This window comes from Ambystoma mexicanum, chromosome 8 (assembly GCF_040938575.1).
Source record: "Ambystoma mexicanum isolate Mex_15411 chromosome 8, UKY_AmexF1_1, whole genome shotgun sequence".
Lineage (NCBI taxonomy): Eukaryota > Metazoa > Chordata > Amphibia > Caudata > Ambystomatidae > Ambystoma > Ambystoma mexicanum.
This window is the reverse complement of record NC_090929.1, coordinates 1,415,476,078-1,415,499,928: the sequence shown is the minus strand read 5'-3', so window position 1 is coordinate 1,415,499,928 and position 23,851 is coordinate 1,415,476,078.

Below are 23,851 nucleotides of genomic sequence, written 5' to 3'. Positions count from 1 at the left end.
GAAAGACGTTATTTAAATGTGCTAATTTGGCAGAGGAGAGTACGTTGAAGATGGCTGCAATCGAAGATGATGGATTCCTTGTGCGATGGAGGGAACTGGCAGGTGAGCGATTCAAATGAGCTTGTTCCGCGAGAGGGGATTATGGAGCATGGCCAATTGCCACTCTGCCTCCTGCCCATCCCGGACAGTTGGCAAAATAGATTCAGTATTCTTGGTGCAGAAGGACATCAAAAACATGTGGGGATGATGGGGTAAACCATGTTTCGGTGATGAGCAGGGAATCAAGGTTTTTGTACGATATGAGGTCTGCAATCTCTGCTGTGTGAACGACTAAGCAAGCATTGATCAACATGAGAGGGCATGTGCATGTTGTCTGTGGGTGTTGGAAGGGCGCAAGGGCTATGTTAATGAGGTTTGCAAGGATAGCTTGCTGGGGCTTCCCAGTGCACTTGGCAATTGGAACCATAGTGAGAGTGGAAATGGGCTGTGGAGGGAGGAGACACATGCAGATGTCTTTTGGTGAGTAGCAGTAGTAGCAATTAGTTTGAAGGTGAAGTGCCTGACAGCGAGTCAGGCCTTGGCCCTAACATGCCCTAACAGGCACATTTGACCTTGTCTTCGCACGTCCTTTGCTGAGGCCGCCAGTGATGAGGATGCCTAAGGAGACAGCATTGACTAGTCTGCTGGTCACGTGACAATGCCCGGCCAATCAGTTGCTCCACCCACCTCCAGTTTTCCCACCTTCCAAGCCTCTACATAAAGTTTGTAGGCCAGTTCCAGGCAGATTACATTAAGTAGGCTGCTGGTCTTGTGACCAGGCCCTGCCTCTCAGTTGCTCCTCCCACCTCCAGTTTGCACGCCTTCCAAGCCCCTACTTGGCTGTTGGCCACATTATGTTATGTTATGTTACTTGGCATTTATATAGCGCCTATTGTATCATTGGTATGACCTCAAAGTGCTCATGACCAGGACCTGCCACTCAGTTGCTCCACAGACCACCTATTTAATCAATCCTCCTAATGTTCTTTTCACAGCTATTAGTGAACAAGGTCAATTGTCTGCCACTTAGACTGATTATTGTCCCGGTCCACAAGAGATGGCCTCTGTCTAACCCCTGAAATTTTTTCGGTGGTGCCTGCCACAATGTGTAACTCTCTTCCTCTATGCTTTCATGGAAGGGAGGACCAATTCCAACTGCACCAGGACACATTCATTGCCAGCTGCAACATCAGTTGGATAGCCAGGAAGATATAAGATTCATTGGTCTCATGCAAGTGAAGATGGGTAAACGGGGTGGTAATCTTAGGCTTAAACTTAGGCAACAAGAGAGCAAACTAATTTGTTATTTTAGAAGCACTACAGTCGGTCTTAACCAGGACCATGAAATGCATGTTTTCTTATGAAGTAATATCATGATTGATATTCCTCTTCCTTTCTGATTTACAATGAATGAAATCAGCATAATTGGTAATGCTATCTAATGTAATTATCACAACTTGTGATACCGTTCCAGCCTTACCTGAGTATTGTAACATGGGATCAGAAATCATAGGATCTCATGTACTCATTAGTGCAAGTACAGCCATGGAAATAAAATAGAATATTTTTCATGAATTTTATTATTTAAATAATTTAAGGGTTGCAATGAGATCTATTTGTTTGGTGGACGTATGCATATCATGAGGATGTAACTGTAGAATTAGTCGTGGTTTTATTGCACCATTTTGTATTAACCAATACAGAAAGTTAAACTCGAGTTGGAATAGCCCTATCAATTCAAAGTATTGGGTAACTGTAACTGATTGATACCAGCCAATTAATGAGACATATTGGCAATATATGTTGCTTGCTTAATCAAGGAACTCTGTAATAATGCCCATGTAACGCTGAGTGCGCGTGTGTATGGCGCCGTCGCGCGCGCGTGCGCGTGACGTCATCGCGCGTGCGTGCGCGTGACGTCATCGCGGTGCGGCCCGCGAACCCGTGAGTGCCAATGCATTTAAAATGGAAGGGGAAACTCGTGGGATCCCCTTAGCATAACGAGGTTCTGGGATTCAGCCCATTTAAAGGTAAGCCCATGGAGAATTGGAATACTAATAGGGAAGAATGTTATTGTATTTTAAACAGGATATACTCTATTTAACAGAATCATCCTTTTGGAATAGTTGAGGGAGGTCCTTCAGTAACTCATGATGTGCATATGGGAACTGAACTTAATGCAATATTATTATATTATATATTTTCTTGTTCAACAATATAATTTAAATGGTAACACATGAGAGATTTATTAACCCATGAGTATTTTTAACTATGGAAATGATTAATATGGGGGTCTATAGTTAACCCTATGAAGCGTAGTAAAATACATATTTCTTGTAGGTGCAAGCCAATTTTGGACCTAAAACATTTCGAACCTAAAGATTATTGGAACATATGGTATTTTAGAACATAGATTTTCAGGTTGGTGAACATTCTAAATTTCAATCTATGCTATAATATGGGATAGAACATTTATGTAATTCATACCATTAAATTTAATTTAAAGGGTCTACAATATAGGGATGGAAGACGTAACTAATTGACATAGAGAGGGTAAGTTTCATCTCTATTTTCTAATGCTGCATTTAGAATATTCACATCTCCTTTGGTCATGTTGGAATGGTGTCACAGGGTGATAACTAGTAATCTATGTAACTAATATATTGGAGTTGATAACTGGATGTTATGTTGAAGACACATATTTTTTGAGGAAAAACTAAATTATTGTTTTATGTTTATTTTTCTTTGAATATTCACCTTATATCTTGACTATGGCGTGAATTTTCCCATATCCTGTCCTGACATGTTGGCACTATATGGTATGGTTTTTGAATTTTCTCTCTTTTTTTCGATATATTGAATGAATGTAATATTCTGTACAGCCTTGATAACGACCAAAGGTCGAAACACGTGTCGGCTGTTCTTTACTTTGGAAGAAAAATTAAAATATATTGAACTGACAAGCGTTATGTAACTTGAGGATTTTTTGAACCTATCCTGAGGAATTTTAACAACAGTGATAATAGGTCTCATAAGAAGTTTTTGGTGTGAGCGCGAGATATCCTCCCGAACTCTGATACTCTTGTCTACTTTGTACAAATTTTGTGGGAAGTTTGAGGGAGTGATATCACTTGCTGCCGACCCCCCCCCCCTTTTTTTTTTTTTCTTTTTTGAAGTTCGAGAGTGGAAAATAGCGCACGCAATTTGATAGCGATCCCACAACATTTGGTATTTCACTTTCGGGTCACAGTTGGCCCATTACAAGAACCTGTACCATAACATAACATAACATAGATCTCAAACTATGCTGGATGCCCGAGCCAGAATTTTCACTTGAATATTGCTAGATGAACTAAAAAACTGGGTTGAAGAATATAATATGCATCCATTAAATAAAACAGTGTTTTGGAAGGAACGTTCCACCATGGATAATATACTTATTTTATTGATTGAACATTTGTATTGCGCCTATACAGCAAAAAGCGTTTCCAGGCACTACAAGACAAAAATAAGGGGGAAATGGGCAGAGGAGAAAAAAACAGTAATGGTGCTACTAGACCATGTGACATTCAGAATGTGCAAGTGCAGTATCGAAAAGTACAAGGTGGGATCAGGACTAAGGGAATGGGATAAGGAGGGGGTGAAGAGGGTGACATGCAGGAGGCCCAGGGGAGCCCAAGAGGGCAAGTGCCAGGGGTAGGGGTCAACTAGTGCGACGGCTAGGGTGGGCAGCCTCATTGGGGTAGTCAGAGAAGTTTGCTGGTAGAAGGAGTGAGGGGAGGACTGGTCAAAGGAGTGCATCATGCCAATAAGACTAATAAGGAACAAAGGCAACCAGTAACAACGGCAGAAGGAGACTAGCAGGGAAGGGGGAGAGGGAAGGAAGAAGAAAAAACAAAGGTCTTGAGTAGCTTCAAGGAAATTAAGGAGATCCGACTCAAGTCGGAGAGGGTCATGGAGGCCATTCCAGAGGGAGGCACCTGCTGAAGAAAGCAATCTACCCCCTCACCCCCTCACTCTCTGCTTGGATCTGCAGAGAGTTGGAGTTGATGGACCGAAAGACTCTAGCAGGTAGGTATTTTGGGAGAGATTGGTTGTAGCAGGGTCACAGGCCCCAGAAAGCCTTGATGATGCAGAGGGTTTAGAGTTTGATCCTTGCAACCACCGGGAGCCAGTGGAGAGATTTTAGGACTGGAGAGATGGGGTCTCTGGACATGAGACCAAAGATAAGTCTTGCAGTCCTATTCTGGATTAGTTGAGGTGGCAGAGGGAAGAAAAAGGCAGATTAGGGACAAGGTTATTGCAGTAATCCAGCTTGGAGAGAACCAAAGCTCTAAATACATTGAGTTTCTGGGGAAAGGTGAGGAAAGGGAGAATGCCTCTGAGGAGGTGAAGCTGAAAGTGGGCCTTCTTGGCAATGTTTGCAATATGAGGATAGGAGAAAGAGGAGGAGAAGATGATGCCAACGTTTTTTGCATCACACAATGGAGAGGGAAGAGGGCCCAAGGAGGGTGGCTAGAGAGTAGGAAAGAAGAGGGGGTTTGAGCCCCAATAAGAAGGATCTCAGTCTTACTGGCATTAAGGCAGAAATTGTTAGTAGCACACCATGCCTGAATAACAGTCCGGCAGTTTAAAGGTGAGCTGAGTGTCATAAGCATAGCATTAGACATGAAGAAAGAAGGTGTAAATCAAGTTGGCAGGAGGGTCAAGATAAATGTTGAAAAGCCACAGTGAGAGGATAGAGTCCTGAGGGAACTGGCAAGTTGAGAGTGAGGTAAAGGAAATAAAAGGACCCAGTTGCACTTGGGAGGGCTGATTCGAGAGGAAAGAGGACATCCAATTCAGTACCTGGTCCGTGATGCACAGAGTCAATTTATGAGGCTGGAATGATTGTGATAAAGGCATCGGAGAGATTGGGGAGGATGAGGGCTGAAGGAGAGTTGGAGTCAAAGTTTGAGAGCAAGTTATCATGGAAAAGAGAGAGAGAAGAGAGAAGCTTCCATGCCTCTGGCTGCTCCGAAGCCAGACTGGTGGTTGTGGAGGCAGCCAACAGATTCAGTGTTATAGATTAGTTGGGAGATGACAAACCTTTCCAAGAGTTTGCCCAAGGAGGTGGTAGTGGAGATAGGGCAGTAGTTAGCTGGCCAGGAAGGGTTCACAGATGGCTTTTTTAGGAGTGGGTGTACAAGGGAGTGCTTGAGGGGTGAAGGGAAGGAGCCAGTGGCAAAGAGTTGTTACAAAACTCAGCCAAGGAGGGAACAAGAGAGGCAATGCTGTCCTAGATAGTTCTAGAGGGGCAGAGACACAACTATTTGGAGGAGACTTTCATAGAGGAGACTGCCTTGGTGACCTTGTTCTGTGCTATGGGTGGGAATGAGGGGCAGGGGGGGAGAGATGGGCCAGGGAATACCTGCGTGCATGCAGAGGAGGGAGGGGCATAAACGAGAGAGAGGACAGATTGTCCTAAATGTTGGTTGTAAAATGCCAGGCCAGGGCTGTGCAGATGGCCTGGGAAGGAAGAGGAGAAATGGAGAATGCAGCAGGATTGGCAAGTTCCTTACGTATTTTAAAAAGTTCAGCAGTGTTGTTTGTGGCTCAGAGATGCAGGCTTGGATATGGGCCCATTTCTTGGAGCGAATGGAGAGTCTGTATCGCATTTGGAGCAGGTGACAGGCCAGTTTGTCAGAGGATGTGCTAGAAGCCAACCACTTCTGTTCTGCAACTTTGCACTTGCATTTCATCTAGGCTAGGTTGGAATCCTTCCAACTATTGCACTTGGAAGCATGCTTCACGCGGATCCTCATGGCAGGGGCAAGGATGTCAAGGGTGTTGGAGATGGAGAGGTGAAGGTTAGCGAGAGATGATTCTGTGTGACAGTGGATAGTAGGGGTGGGGAGGAGTGAAGGGGCAGCAAAATCAGCTACTGGCATTCCCTTCATTGGTTGAATGCCAGAGAAGGAGACTGGCAGTGAGGGCAGAGGCTTTGCCAGGGAGCCCAGAAGCTTCAGAGAGGAGGAGAGAGTGGTCAGACCAGGAGAGAAGAGTAGTGAGAGGGTTAGAGAAGGAGCTATCAGCTGCAATGAGGTTTGGATATGGGCCCAGGTGTGCCCGGATGAGTGGGTCGGGAGAGAGGGAAGAATGGTGAGGGAAAGAGGGTCACAGAGGTTGCCTAATAGTAGAGTGGCCACATCAGGAAAATCCAGGTGAATATTGTCTCAGAGGAGGAGAAGCTTAGAGGTGAAAGTCAAAAGAGAAGAGGTGAGGTGAGGTCAGCCCACTCTGAAAGGAAGGGGGAGTTTTGCCCAAGAGTCCTGTAGATGGTTCTAAGAGTGAGCAAGAGGGTAGGAGAGAGGCAAAGCCACTCCGCCTCCAGACCAGTTAGATCGAGGGCTTGGAGAGGATATTGTAGCCCTCAGGAAGGAGAGTGTCAAAAGCAGTAACAAAACGGGCATTGAACCACGTCCCGGTGAGAGCAAGGGCATCAAGTTCAAAGTCTTGAAGGAGGGGACAGATGTCAGAGGAGTGTTTGACATCATAGCGAGAATTAAGGGTAGTTAGGTGAATCTAGTTACCAACTTTAAAGGAATTCCAAGGTGCGGTTCAGGGGCAAGGTACATCCGTTAGTGGGGGTATCAGCCGGATCAGAATGCCAACAAGGGCATCAGAATTAAATAAAACATATAGATTTGACTTTCAGATTATCAGAAAAAATGCCAATATTTTGAAAGGGTAGCAGAATTAATTAAAACATACATGCTCACTGAGACAAAAGTGCTTCGTATTTCAGACATCAACCTATTCATGCTGCATGTATTGATTCCTTAACAGCCTTTTCACATAGTGAGGCATGATGTACTCTGGTGTAAACTGGGCAGCTGGGGTATTCCTTCTGGGTTTTTAGATATGATTATTGCTCTTCACACCAACACCTCAGTTAGATATGTACTTCGAACCTTAGGCACCTGACTGATCCAAACTACACACATGTAGGACACAAATAACGATGCATATTGGCCTCCCTCTTGTTCAATCTCTACTGGTCAGACCTTCCTGTCACTTTTTCATCTAACATCACGCTAATGTCTAGATTAGGCCAGACCTAATTGTAATGGCTTGAATATGCAGATGATTTACTGTTGTTAGATTACACACCTAAATGCCTACAAACACTCTTAGTCTGCTCACCACATATTAAGTCACTAATGGTTTGAGAGTGAACTCCCAGAAGTCTAAGGTAATGATCATTAACCCTGGGGGTAGACCCCCAAACAAATCACAGTCCTGGTCATTAGACACCACTAATTTATACGTTATGACTATCAGGGAGTCACTATCGATGACAATATTAAATGCTCCATTCATTTTGGCAATGTGACCTCAAAGGTTCAGCAACTTTCAGGTGAAGCAAAGTTATGTATTACCAACCATGGCGGGTACACTGTAAAATCAATTATTATGATAAACAATATGAAAATCTTGCCTACAATTCTATGTGGTTCTGGAATTTTGGCACAGCCACATTTGAAGAAACTTAGACAGGTGGAGACTCCCTGCCTCAAATGTTTGCTTAGACTTCCTAAACAAGTCCCTATAGAATATTTATTTCTTGAGTTTGGGATTGTTGTTGTTTTTCCCAGCCTTGCAAGATATAGACAGTGGGCCTCACTCCGAGTATGGCGGTAAGGGATAGCGGCCACCGGTAACGAGACCGGTGGCGGTAATCCCTTACCGCCATACTCCGAGTTCGCTTTGCGCCCTCGCCCTTAACGCCTGCTTTAAGCAGGTGTTAAAGTCGAGGGCGCAAAGGGGCCTCCAAGCCAATAACGGTGACGGTAATGAACGGTCACCGTTATTTGCATCTTCCCCATTCCCATTGAGCCCTATGGGGGCTCATTTGGGAATGGGGAAGAGCCTTGGTGAATGGGGAATTACCGCCCCGCCAACCTTGGAATGGGGAGGTAATTCCGCCATCCACCAAGGCGCTGCCGGTCCGGGTACGGCGTCAACCAAGGCGTTAATAGCGCCATTGGTTAGCGCCGTACTCGGAATGAAGCCCAGTCTCTATTGGTGACTACAGAACTTACTCCTAATACTTTACTACAAATGATTTGGAATGGGGTGTTTCTGCTGATTGTGGGAGGACACCTATTCTACTGTGTATGGGTAACGCAGGAAGCTAATAAATGGTGTGATCACATTTCAATTGCATGTAATAAGGCCAGCAAGCTTCCTTTCAAAAGGTCCATAAAAATAATTAATTTTCATCACCAGGAATAAAATCTTGGGTCCAAATCCTCCAGTGGTAAATTTCTACATGCATTCATAACACCTTTCCTATCAACTGGCTTCTCAAAATATACCTCAGGATGAATTTACATTTAGTAGATGCCCATAAAGTAAAAGGGGCTTGGCTCAATTTCTCTAGACGTGATTGTCTTCGTAGGATCTGTGGCTCGCCTGTTTTGGAAACTCCAAAATGTCTTATACTAGATTGTGAGAGTATGGAGCACTCATACAGAAACACTACCCTATCTTAAGGCAAACCCAATCTTTTTACTAATTTAAGAGAGTCAATTTAGGGGCCTTTTTGCCATGGAACTGATTTGGGATTAATCCATCGTTTGTCCAAATATTGGATTTTTTTATAAAATAAATGTGCTAGATCTGTTACTGTTATAATACTACCTCTTTTCTTTCTCTTCTGATTTGACGACTGATTTCCTTTTATTTTTTTATGTTTGATATGTTTGCTACTTATGTATAAAAAGCCTTAATGGTTGTATTATAACCCACTGTGATTCTCCTTCCTTGTCCTGTTTTATATATTTAAAAATTGTCATGTATATATATATTCAGTAAAAAAACTTTGTTAAAGGGACGTTGTGGTTAAATTGCGCTACTAAAAACCTATGAAATTCAGTGAAAAAAAACCTTGTTAAAGGGACATTATGGTTCCAAGTAAAACCGAAAAACCCTTGAAATTCCCCAGTTATGGTAAGCTAAGCAACCATAACTCGCGCCACCACAGTGCAGTGCTAAGACTAACACCCAGAACATCAAAGATGACCCCACAAATGTCATTGATGACATCACTGATGACATCACATGTCTGGTTACCTCTTTTTTCCTTTACTGACATATCTAGGCCAGTAACAGTCAGGCACTAAAAATTCAAAAAGTATAGACTTATACTTCAAATATTTTCTTACAGTAATTCACTTGGGGTTCACTCACAGCATATGAAACATATAAATAGGGGAAAACACAGATTTGGAAGACAGCAATGCTTTCTATGTATGAAGATGATCAGTAAAGTTATCAACACTTTCTTATAGTTCTGATTTTTTAAAATTACTTTACTTTCCCTGGATATGCTCATATTTGTATACATTGTATGCACACCACTTTCCTTAGAGTCCAGTCTCATTATATGATAGTTATACATAGGGACGTAGTAGCTTTGAAGCAGAACAATAATTTCTGTGCATAAAGGTAATCAGTTAGGATATGAAGAATGGCTGGTAATACTGTTTTTTTTGTTTACTTCATTTTCCCTGTATGTGCTAATACGTGTATGTGTTGTTGTCTATTTGTATTTTGTTTCCAATAATGCAATTATGTAGCAAGTGGGTTTTATTAGCTACTTATTAAATGTTAAGCCCGTGCGATCAAAGGGCGTGTTACAGTCGGAAGCAACTGCTGTTGTGCCGTGGCTGCGCCCACTAAGTTGCACTGGTTTATTTTCTGTTGGATTACCTGGAAGGAGCTATAGGAGAGAAGCAAAGCGCTGTTGCGCTAATTAGCCCCACCCCCTTGCTCCGGGTCTGCCCAAGCAGGAAGTGCCTTCATAAGACCTGCACAGGCGCCCTTGCGGCGCTAAGCCCGTGCGAGCAAAGGGCGTGTGACAGTTGGAAGCAACTGCTGTTGTGCTGTTTGGCTGCTTGCTGCGGCCTCAGCGGAAAGCTTACATCACGTCAGTTGTTAGTCGGGGGACCCCCGTTTTTGTCAATCCTACGGCGTGGTAAATTCCATGAGGAGCACTACGAAGATGAAGTCTGCGGCTGATAAAATGCCAACTTCGGGATTAAGAACTCGATTTCAAGTAAGACAAAGATTTAACTCCCTCCCAGAAGTGGAGGGAAATTCTGAACAAACAATTGAAGTGGCATCAAAAGACTTGCCCATGTTAAAACAATCACATTTGCCATTTAACACAAGGAAGTGAAAGAGTCTCTCTATGGGAGCTGTACTAATGGCCGAAAAAGAACTCCCTCCTGCCCTTGGAATCTGGGATTGATTCAGCCAAAGCCCCGAAGTCAAATGAGGTGGGCAGCCCTCATGATACCCAATCAACCTTCCCATCCTCTTTCCAGCAGGAGGCACGAATCATCTATTAACAGCATCGGGAATAATTCAAAGCAGTTGGGGATCTATGGCGCATGGGCCACCTGGAGATCACTGAAACAGTTTTACATGGGCAAAAGGCTTGGTGGAAAGCTCTGACCCTCTTCAAGGGCTCAGAGATTGCACGTTACAAAATAGTGATGAATCATTTGAGACCCCCGTTAGAGCCCAGGACAGTCCGGAGAACACAGAGCCCAGTGAAAAATTCAAAGTGGGCAAAAGAGATTGCTCTGAACACTGTCTTTGCGGAGTACCACAAACCCCGGAGGGGGTGGTATGTGATCAGGGGGTGGGGCAGAAGTCAAAAATTGTGATTGATTTACGCCATGCGACCCCGGAACCGGAGGGGATCGCCCAGTCGATCAAAGATAATAGTGACATTTTACTGGGAAATACAATCGAAAGCTCTGCAGAGCGAGAGACTAATTCACTTACAGATGGTCCCGAACGTGTAAAGGAACTTGCTGAACAAATCCCAACCCTAAGTGACTCTCCGGAGGGCATATGGAAAAATGTAGGACCCTGGGAATTTGCAGACTTAGGTCATTTGGAAGAATCTTTCCAGGAATCGGCAAATTTAAAAGCAAAAAGAATTCCATCAACGGGAAGCTGCACGAGCAGAATCCATAAGGAAGGATATTTTCATGCCATATATGGGAGATTATTCAAACCAAAGTTTTAAATCTACCCCACAATTGAAAAATAAGCAAAATGAGGAAAGGATAACGGATGAAAAAATGGATGGGGATACAGGGAGAGAATATTCAAAGCCCAACCATGACGGAGATATGGAGGCAAACAAGGACTTGTGGGGTGAAGACCAAACCTTGATTCCGGTAGAGAGGCTCCAACCATCCGGGAGTTTAAGTGGAAGCGAAAGTATAAATACGCCAGCAGTAAATTTGAGCAATTCAAGGTTGGCGGATAAAATTATGCAAGATATTACGATATTGATGGGGAAAATTGAAAGAGAGAAAAGGAAAAGCTTCTCCTTTAAAAATGAAAAGATTGCTGCTCTTGATAAAGAACAGGCTAAAATGGGGGTGTTTGGGAGAAAAAGACCAGGACCAAAGACAGCCAAATCCCTATCAGAAGCAAATGGTGACTAAAATGACTCAAACCCTGTCTACTGTGGAAGAAAGGTTGATCCGAGATGGGATGACCAAAGAGCAAGCCTCACAGTTAATTAGCGATGCTTGAAAAACTGAAAGGCTAAAGGATACTGCGCACATCCAAAATGTGATCATGGCATCCCTAAACATCACGATTACTCCATTCTTAAAACTATATGAGGTGATAAAGGATTCTTTGCAGGAAGTGGCTTGTACCAACATACAAATCAAAGAGGGAAATCTGGAAATAGAAACCTCCCTGAAGAGATTAGACATAAGAATGGATAAGGAAGCAGAGCAAACCCAAATTTGGCAAAACCACCTTAGCGATCTAGCTAGAAAAGATGCAAACGACAAATCACTATTGATGGAGGCAGTCTTAGAGGATTGCAAATGGATCAGAATCCTGCACAAAAAGTAAAATCTGCCAGACAAGTTGGAAGGTAACATAAAGGCTGGGAAGGGTCCAATGAAACTAAAGTAGGGAGAAGGTGACCACCCAATCAATCAGACCAAAATCCTGACAATGTAGTCTTGTTTTCCCCTTAAAAGCATGCAGAGAAAAGAGGAGATCCCTTAACAAAACCAAATTTGTCAAACTTTGCAAACTTTGCAGGCATTACTCCAAATGGCCAGGACTCCCAGGGGGGAAATCAGGCGACTAAAAAGCTGGAAAAAGAAAAAAATGTCAAAGAATGAAACCCTAAAATGGAAAGGAAACGGCACCAGTGCTTTCCTGAGAAATATAAGAACGCCACCGAGAAGAGAAAGCCTACAATGTGCTAAGAAGCCCAGAAGGGAAATGTCACTGGGAGAGCTGGCTCCTCCGGCTGATCCCATGGCAAAGGAAACCATCAAGACCACCAAAACTGACAATGAGGAATGGTCAGATACGGAGAAACCTGCAGATCTTAGTGATCTTATTGAAATAATGGACAAAAATAGGGAGGATGAGGAATGGGAAAGCATCAGTGTATCTGATTGGCAGGCTATAGATAATTGGGAAATTGATCACCAGGGAGTACAACCAAAAGATCCAGCGATGCGGAGAAAGCAAAGAGACAAATTGACAATGGGTAAACTATTGAGGACACAACGACTGATTCACCAATGAGTAGTCCCATTTGTGAAGAACAAAGAGATGCTACCCCGTTTAAAACCTTGGAACAAAAAAGGAAGTTGCATGCTAATGAAGAAAAGAAAGCCGAAATTCAAATGGGAAAACTTCCCCAAAAATTGAAAATTCAAAAAAATGAGGGGAAAAAAATTGAAAAGGACCAGAGAGAAGAACCTTGTGCTCAAAGTGCTAGGAAAGTTAGGACAACTAATGGTTGGTACCTAAAGTTAGAAATAAAATCAAAAGACCCCAGAAGTGTATTATTAAACAGGAGATATGTGATGACACTCTTCAATCAAATCTCAACTTTACGCAATGTCTCAACGGAGGATATAAAAATAGTTGAGTTTGTAAGAGAAAAACAGATGGATCAGGTTATATTACATCTAAACTCTAATAGGATTAAGCAGAATTTGTTAGAGACCAGCGACATTCTTAAAAAAGGGGCTTCCGATTAGAAGCCTTGGAAGAGAAATTAACGTGCAAGAACAAGAAAAAAAGGGCGAGAAGATAATACACAAAGTGTTGAAAGACAACAAAAAGGAAAACAGTGACAAATCTAAACCTGTTCTAGTGAGCGAAACCAGAAAGGATCAAAGAGTGAACCCAAAGTACCATCAACAACCCAAAGGGAAAAAACATCTACAACAGAACAAAGTGCTGCTCTAATTAGAACATTAAGGTTCACAGTGGCTAACTCAGGAAATACGAATAAGAGCAAAATTAATTCTAAAGAAGGTAAAAAGAAGACAGACGATTGGACATGGATGGTAAACACCTTAATTACTAAGAAAAAACAATAGATTGATGAGGAGCCACAACGAAATGTCTACTGTGCCTCATGGAACACGAGAGGCTTTAAACATCTGTTCACCGATGGTAGTAATTTCTTGGGTAAATATGACATCATATGTACACAGGAATCCAGGCTGCGGAAAACCCCAGTATTTGAGGGATATGAAGTTTACATACATCCGGCCAGAAAGGGGCCAAAGGGGAGACCATTTGCGGGCCTGATGATCCTGAAAAAATTAGACAGCCATCTATAAGTTTTGTAGCACCATATACCAAATCCTTTTGTGCAAATTCTAACATTAGCATTTCAACCAGAGGATAAAGATGGCCCAAACAAGATGCTATTGATTAACACTTACTGGAGTGAAAACATGCCTAAAGTTGAAAACTACCTAAAAGATATGATGGAAGCCATCAACAAGTCAATGATGGAGGATAAAGACCAACTGATTTTACTCAGTGGTGACTTAAACATGAAACTACTGCACACAGAGGGTAACAATAAAGTGGTAGAACATCTTGTAGGTAAAGAAAAAACATGGATGGAGGAAATGCAAATTTGTGATATGAAGATGCTAAACAGCCAGATGAGAGGCGATCTGATGGGCGCTAATACATGGCACTGTGGAAAATCTGGAGCTTGTTTGGACTATTGTTTTGTAGGAAGTAACACCCTGGAATGGGTAAACTCCTTTATAATAAAGAAGCAAGCAAACAGTGACCACAGTCTAGTGGAAATAGAACTCTCCTGGAAAGTAAGAAAACCACCAATGGGAAAGAGGGTGGAGGAAACGGAAGTGTCCTGGGGAAGAAATCGCCTGAGGATAAAGAAACAGTTAATACCAAAGTTGGTGGAAAAATATATTAAAGCCATAGAAAATGTTAAAGATGTGGTGGAATACAGATGGATATTGGAAGCTTTTGAGGTCAAGTATGATCCGAACAGAGTTAAAATAATCAAAAGGAAACCTGCATATGTTGAACTCTTAATGAATAAAAGGAAACAATATAGAGCTCATCTGGCACGCATAAAAAAGAAAAACTCTTTAGATGAAGGGGAACAACTGAGGAAGTGTCGGCAAACATACAAAATTGGCTACGCTCCACAAGACATCAGAGAGCACAAGGAGATGCGGAAGAAATGTTAGCCGCAGTGACAACGAACATTGCAAGAAGCACGTGGGATATAATAAACAACAGGGAACTCTGTCAATCTGCAATACGTGTAAACCAAGTCTCAGAGAAAAATTGGATTAACCATTACACCACCCTATTAGAGGCAAAAAGTTAGAAAATGGATAAAGAGAAGGATCAAGATGATTACTCCTGGGCAATTGAATTTGACCGAGATGACATCTTAGAGATGATAAAAAAATTAAGTTCCTCTAGGGCAGCGGGGCCCGACGGCATCTCGCACAAGATGATTATGGATAGCTGTGAAGAATGGACAGAGCAAATTTTCACACTGTTTCAACAAATAAGACAATGCAGACAAATTCCAGCTACTTGGAGAGAGGCATTTATTGTGCCAATTTATAAAAAAGGGGACAGAGGAAATCCCAGAAATTACAGGCTGATAGCTTAGCTGGACTCAATAGGCAAACTATTTGCATCCATCCTGTTAAGAGACCTGAAATCCTGGATGAGAGGCAAACAGCTTTCATCAGTGGAGGAGGAACATCGCTAAACCTATTCCTACTGAATCTTATAAAAGCAAAGGCCCTAGAAGGAAAAAAGGCCATCTATTTAGCCTTTATCGATCTCGAACAGGCTTTCGATGGGATAAACTCTGACCGCCTATGGCTAAAGATGAAAAGCTGGGGATGCCCAGTCAACCTATTCGAAGCCACCCAAGCCCTGTATACTAATACTACTATCCAGGTCCAAACAACAGCAAATGGAGGGGTGACAAAAAAGATCAAAACATCTCGAGGGATAAAGCAGGGATGTGCCCTAATACCCTTCCTTTTTGTCATATATATGGCTGACATGAAGATCTCACAAGGAAGGGTCTGTGCATTTGCCCCTAAGATCGATGGGATTGAAGTGCCTTGGGTGCTGTATGCCGATGATGCAGTATTTCTCGTCCTAACGACCATCGGTCTCCAACGACGGATAGAGGCTTTCAAAGAGTTCTAACAGAAAATGATATGAAAATAAACATAAAAAATCCATGGTATTAAAAATGAAATCTAGTCGTGGAAAAAAATGGTAAGGAAACACTTTGTTTGGTCACTAGAGAATGAAAACTTGGATGTGGTGGACACAACACTATATCTAGGTGTGAGGATAATCAAAAACTGCAATGAAGATAGCCATCATGCACTGATCCGGAAAAAACTAACGACTTTGACAAACCAGGGGCTAGTCATACATCGAAGATATGGAAAGTTCTCTTTGACACCTATCTTAAAAGGTGGTAGCCATAATTACCTATTGAGCAGAGGCCTTGCTAGCCTTGCATTGGGAAATCTGGAGCTTATGTGAGGAATACTTTTGGTGAAAAATCTTGAAGTTACCAAACTCGCTGCCTATTGAGCTAATAAGAAACTAATTAAGGCTACAATCGTTGGCCTCAATAGAATCATGGAAAACTCTATCTCTCTACCAAAAATGTATCCACGACAAACCACCACAACCCTTTGAAATCCTAGCACAGAAAGGGTCGACAAATAGAGACACGATACTCCTATGCTGTAAAACCAAATGTAAAAATCTCCTAGAACAGTTTAATATCTCGGAGGTCACCTTGAAATACAATCCTGACAAGGCAAATAGAACCCTCCAGGAAATAATTGGGAAGAAACTCTAGAGAAGAAACTGGAGAAAAATCTGTGTCACAATATCATATGGGAGCCGAAAATATTGAATACCCTCCCCCCCTTATTTGAAGAAGTTTCCATCAAATTATTATAGAGACCTACTGTTAAGATGCAGATTGAATATCTGGGCCTCTAGAGAAGTAAAATGGAGGAGAAAGTTAATGGAAAAGTCTAATTCGCATTGCAGGTTCTGGGAAAATAAAGACTTACTGGAGACCATTAGACATGTTATGTTAAATTGCCCGGCTCTGGACTCGAAACGCTTGACGGAAATGGGAAGTTACAAGGCTGAAATTTCTCCAGAGAGGGAGGAAGAATATTGGGAGAGATTATTGACAGTAGAAAAGGTGGGGTGAACAAATGATGCCCTAAAATTTGTGGACTCCTTGAAGCTTGGTTTTGAGATGGAAGGAGTTGGAGAAAGCAGGGAGTGAACTGGACTATAGTAAACTCCCATCCAAATGGTTGCAAAGAACGAAAAACACTAGATATCAATAACTATAAGGTTATTCACCTAAAGAGGCGTGAAAAAATGGAAATGTTAAAAGTTTAACTGTTTAACCAATAAAACATTAAAAAAATAATAATAATTAAATGTTTCAACGTAGGCAAAACTGTAATAAGAAAGCATTTATCATTTTACTATTCAACATGGTAAGATTATTAATATTGCACCTCCATCATGTATGTTGCACACAATGCCTATGTTTCTACATCACTAGCTTAGTATACTGGAAAGAACATGATAATAAAATGGTATTTGTATCAATGCATTACTTAATGCACTACGTACCTCATGATATGTATTCCAATAATCCTTCACACTTTTTAAATCAACATTACTATAAGAATCCCTTGTACACACTTTTCACGAAAAGTAAATGCACATGCGATGTCATCAGTGATGTCATTGATGACATTTGTGATGTAATCTTTGATGTCCTGGATGTTAGTTTTAGCAGAGCACTGTGGTGGCACGAGTTATGGTTGCTTAGATTACCATAACTGGGAAATTTCAAGGGTTTTTCGGTTTTACTTGGAACCATAACGTCCCTTTAACAACATTATTTTCACTGAATTTCATAGGTTTTTAGTAGCACAACTTAACTATAATGACCCTTTAACAACGTTTTTATCACTGAATTTCATAGGTTTTTAGTATGGCGACTTAACCATAACGTCCCTTTAACAAAGTTTTTTTACTGAACTTGATAGGTTTTTGGTAGCTCAACCTAACTATAATACCCCTTTAACAAAGTTTTCTCACTGAATATAGATATAGATAATATAAATTTGATAAATGTTTACAAGGATTCCCTTAGTTTACATACATTTAACATAGAAAATACTGAACCCCCTGTCCCTGCTAGTGATTTTGATGTCCGCGGACGAGTGCATGTCCGCAGACGGACGCGGTCACCATCAACACTATCCAAAAACCCAGGAGTATCTTACATTATTTTATCATACAAGAAAAACACTGAACATGTTCAAAAAGCAGCACATAAATACATTACATTTAATAAAAAATAAGAAGTAGAAACTGCATATGTAAGACACCAACCATCCACTGAAATAGCGTTTGCAATATAATGGAATATAGCAAAACAAAATAAATATGCATCCAACAGAATTACCTCACAGAAACTGCACAGCAAAAAAGCAAGAGCACACCCATACAGGAGTAACATTTTACACAGAAATGTCCAGTACTTTGGAATGGCTGGAAGAAAATGTCCCATGGGATGAAATGATTGAAGACAGTGATACTAATGGTAGACACAACATTTCTCTATATAAGCCAATTAATAACCATTACTTTCTGTGTACGTAACACATTTTTTTAACAGACCATACAGAAACTAAAAACAATATACTAAGAGAGAATATTAGAAAATACTCTGCAGGGAATGGAACTAAAAATGGATATGTCAATAAAAAATGTAAATTTTATAAAAAACACTTTGTGGGGGACCACAAAAGAAAACATTAAATATCACTGTCCCACATGTACCTGTTCCCCCTCTCCGTGGCCCAGCCAACAATCCCCAAACCCTCCCCAGCAAGAAAACCGTTACAATGACACTTCATCCCTTCCTCCCTCACATGCATCATTTCCTAAACCCTAATTCCCCTGTACTTATCAGTTTCTGCTTCCCCCTCTCTTTTGTAATTTTTATACTGTTATACAATAATGACATTTTAAGTGTGTCCTTATTAGGGTGTCCTCGGACAGCGCGGGTATCCGGGGTGTAAGCAACTAACCAAAATGGGGGTGTACTAAGGACACTATAACTGTTTGTACTGTTTGTCATTAAAATGGCAGTGTCCTGAGAAAACACAAGATGTCCGCCTGTCCGCAATTAACCAAAATGAGGGTGTCCTAAGAACACTATACCTGTTCGACTGTTCGTAGTTAAAATGAAGGTGTCCGCAGGACACTAAATCCATCTGCATGTCGGTAACTATTCAAATTAAGGTGTCCTAAGAACACCCCCCCTGTTCGCAATGTCCACAACCAGAGTGAATATGTCCATAGAACACATGTCATGTGCGCTTGTCCGCAAAGTTTTAACGCACATTTATTTTGTTCGGGGACTTTGACACTGTTCGTACAACACCCGCGCAAATGCGCACCACACCCTTGTATCCTACGAACATTGCACCTGTCAATAACTGTCTGCTGCACGTGTGTCGCACTTTTAATTAGTTCAGGGACCAGAACACTGTCCCTAGAACACCTGCACGCATGCACACAACCACCCGCACATTTGGGGTCCTACAGACAGCCGTCCCATTGGCGAACATGTCCGTGATGTCATCATGTGACCACACCCACGCTGAGTGTGTGTCCTTACTTGCGGACACTGTCCGGGCCCCCGAACATTTAAAAAGTGCTTTCTTGAGCAATCCAAAGTATTTTCCAGTAAAAGTTCACCATTGCACATGTCCCAGACAATGTCCCTGGCGATCTACATACTTTTTGAAACTTTTTGAGCCGTTTCTTGGTGTTCGATGGCAGGAAGTGGTGGCTCTGAAAAGAGCCTTTTTGTGGGTTCAAATGGTCAACACCTACTGCAAAATGGATTGCTGTAATTCCAAAAAAGGTTGCAATGCATTTTGTATGTTTCACAGAACAATTTGATTGCCAGCATAAGTAAGATGTACTCCATCTCTTAGAAAAATGTGTGCACTATGAAACATAATGTTTTCATTCTGAAAAGAGGACATACCAACATCTCTCAAATAGGCACAGACAGCCTTGTTATCATTGAGCCCTGCTTTCTCCATTTATGGACCAAATGAAAAAGAACATGGCCGCAATATGGGAAAAAATTACTCTGGAGTTTGGATACATGTCTATGACTTTCCCAAGTTCTTCTTTCATTGCAAATTGCAAAGAGATTCCAGACACATGTACTAAACTGTTCCCTCCGTAATGAATAAAAATAATGTCTGGATGATGGTGTGTCACCAAAGTAGCACAGAGAGGTACCAAATCCAGCCACTTCATTCCACGCACTCCATGCCAGTGCACTTCCACATGAGGGAATCCAAGATGTGCATCCACTCCACAGCGATCTGCATGCACCTCCAACCAATGTATCCACGAATCTCCCAGCATCCAAACAATCTGCTTTCTGAAACACACAGCCATAGCTATCTGCTCTCCTCTCAGGAAAAAGGCTTTCTGACAAACTCTCTCCTTACAAATTCGCAAAAATATCCACCCTGGAAACTGATCAAATTATCGCACCCCTTAAACCATCTAACTGTAAGGGTGACAGCTGTCCAGCTCAGCTAATTAAGGACGCGGCAAGGATTTAGCCCCTTTCATAACCCAATTGATTAACACATCCTTCTCATCCAATACTATCCCCAGCAATTTAAAAGACTCTTGGGTTCTGCCTCTCCTCAAGAAGCAAACCCTAGATCCCGCTATCCCCACCAACTACAGGCCTATTACCACGGTACCGTTCCTTCTCAAGATAATAGACAGAGCAGCATACCTACAAATCCAGCAGTATCTTGAAACCCACCAACTCCTTGGTGCCCGCCAATCAAGATTCAGACCGCAGCACGGTACAGAGACAGCCTTAATTGATCTCAAAGCTCAGATCGATGAGCTCAATGACAAGGAAAACACTGCTATGCTACTCCTCCTTGATCTGTCAGCGGCCTTTGACCTGGTGGATCACAAAGTCCTGTGCGAAAACCTGGCCTCGGCCGCCCACTTCTCAAGCGAGGCCATAGCCTGGATCCAATCATTCTTGGACAACCGTACAATGAATGTCTTCTCCCCACTGGCATCAGCAGACCCCATTAAAGTAGCCTGCAGTGTACCCCAAGGCTCCTGCATTTCACCAACTCTCTACAATATCTTTACCAAGCCCTTATTTGAAACATGGACAGATTGGGTGTCACATACACTAATCACGCTGATGACACTCAGATTCTCATTCCCCTTTCGGGCAATTTTGTCTCTGATACGGCCTTGGTAAATAAAATATACCTCATCATTCAGACATGTATGGCCATGCCTGCCCTATGCCTGAATGATGATAAAACTGAAATCCTGCTCCCCGGCTCCAATGCTACCCTCAAAAAACTCAGCCCCAATTACTCGGCATTCAATATTGATGGTAATACAATTACAGTTGCCAAAGCAGTTAAAACATTAGGCTTTCATCTCGACTTGGCCTTGACATTAAAAAAACAAGTGAACTCCTTAGCTTCCCCTACCATCTACACGTGCAAGCTTATCAGGGCAAGCAGTGCCTTCCTTACCCAAGCCAGCTGCATCATCATCACCAACACCATAATACTCTCCAAACTCGACTATTGCAATGCCTTGTATCTGGGAGCCAACAAATACATCATTGACAAACTCCAAACATTGCAAAATAATGCCCTTAGAACTGCCCTTAACTTACCATCCAAGGAACATATTTCTAACAAAAGAAGAGAGCACAAATGGCTCAAAATATGTGACAGAATCTCTCTTAAAATGGCATCACTTACCTTCAAATGCCTTAACAATGCAGCCCCCCCTACCTAGCAGCAAGAATAACGAAAAAAACATCAGCCCGCCCACCAGAACTACCAACTCCTACTGCCTAGAGATACCCAAATTTAGACAAAAAAAAAAAAAGGTAGCAGTGGTTTCCCCGTCAAGGCAGCCCAATACTGGAATGCTCTCCCACTCAACATTAGAACGGACCAATCCTACTATAGCTTCAGGCGGAATACCCTTACATGGCTACGATTCAATGACAACTGAGCGGAACCATGCCTTAACTCTTATCCTGGCTACCTAATATGACTGTATGCATGTATATTCCTTTATCTGATTTGTCAAATGTAATGTATCATATTCTTATTGGCCTTAGCCTGTAACTAAGTTTTTAAGTTTTCATGCCTTTCTGTTCTCTGTTGCGCCGAGGTACCTTTGGGTTTGGCGCGCTATACAAAATCAATAAGCAGACAAACAAACACAACACACCCAGTAAACTGTATTGACCAATCCCTTGCTTTGCTCAGTCTCATTTGCATGCCTCTCAACTGCAAAAATCCCTGTATGTAATATGCGATGTCCACGGAAAACCACGATGTCCGCAAACAAATCAAAACATTTGAGAGTGGGGAATGAAAATTTAAATAGTGTGCCGCATTTCCCATTTGAGGTTGGCTTTGAAGAGAGCTTTTTTTGTTTTTTTTAAGATGCTTCAGAAACACCTTTTACTTTGTACTTTTCTTGTTTTTTTCCCCTTATTTTGCTTCAAAAATCTTCACATTAGCTTCTCCAAAGCAATCCTTGAATTTTAAAAGAGCATGGCATTTCCCATAAAAGATAAAGACATGCCATCTTCTTTAAAATAAACAACATAACCAGAATCAATGTTCTCATTATTACAAAAGAACATGCCAACTCTAAGCATGAAAGCAAACATGCATTGGTTGATTGCACACCTAGCAATATTTTGCTGAGGACAAAAAACAGAACTATTGTCCCATATTGCTCTAGCTACTAAACCATCTTGGCATTTGGAAGTACTTTCATTACTGCCTGAACCAAGTGTTCCAGATCTTCCAACAAAGTAGGGGCACGGACATAGCCCAAATGTAAAGAAAACACCTACATGTGGACTGTTCACCCTGCCCATATCTGAACAAACTTGTACAACTCCCTGCACATTTAAACTAATCACAGTGCTCCAGACCACCTCCACTCCGTTAACAACAAAATTGTTTGCCACATTCCTGCATTTAGCATACTTCTCCAAACCAGGCACAAACATATCGCCAACCACCAACACCCTGACTTTCTCCACCTCCGCCATCTGCCCTACACACAGCCTCTTTCAACACAAACCACAACCTCAACACCAGATTGGCTGATCCCTACAGTCCTATTTTTATGCCAGATATGTTGAGAAGTCCCATATGTGGCACGCCCTGTCTGCAGACAGCCGCATTGTCTGCAGAGCGCGTAACACTGGGGCAGCCCTTCTACCCTTTCCACTTCACTCTCTGCACCATTCCCTCATTGGCTACTGTTAAGCAGTCACACAATCATCCACCAATCACATCCAAGAACTCTACATATAACTCCATCATGACAAATCAGCACTTTAGATGTACTATTGATCACTCTCAGTACAATTGAGCTGTGACTGCAAAGGACCTATAGCAACAACTACTATAAAATTCCCCAAGATTTCTAATTGCAGATTCATGCACATCCAAATGCATGAACACAGACTACAGGTATGAATATTTTCTACACAGTATATGTACAGCTCTTCTATGAATGCATATAAACAGAGTAACTGCCACTTACCCTGTATAAACTGTAAAATGAACTTACTGACAGTTCTCCCATCTATTATGATCAAGTGTCTCTTGCAAACCTGTCTGCTCTCCAAATTTATGTTTACGCACACAGCTATCTAAAAAAGTGTCATTTCATATTAAAAGATGGGAGAAATAACAGTATAATTATGGGAAAAGGCTTTCTAATGGGTTATACAATTACACCCAGCCAGGATGAGTACATGCATCTTCATTCATGCACACAGACAGACAATATCATTAGAAAATCTCCCAGCTGAAACAATACCACTGCCTCTACAACAAATCCTTCTGCTTTATTTCCCACACCTTCACAAATGCATACATTGCATGCTTTCCTGTATAATGTGTGCCATTTATCCTGTAAAAATAGCAAAAAATGCATATGATTATTTCTTCTATCTCCTAACATCCAATGACATAGCCTTAAAAAGCCAAGTGTGCTCTATACGTTTACTATTATACTCATTTGTAAAACATGTTCAACTAACAAATTCTAAGTAAAATATACAGGATGCACATAGGCAAAGGAAAGAGCATGTGCATACTATGGCCAGTTATCAGAAAACACTACTACAAAAACAAAAAAAACAATGTCTACATTAACAAAAGTGCTATAAACACACATATTCACTAACTTCTATCTTTTACAATTCTCAAACTCAAACACACTAGTATTTTAGAACAAACGTGTATTAACCCTCTACCAT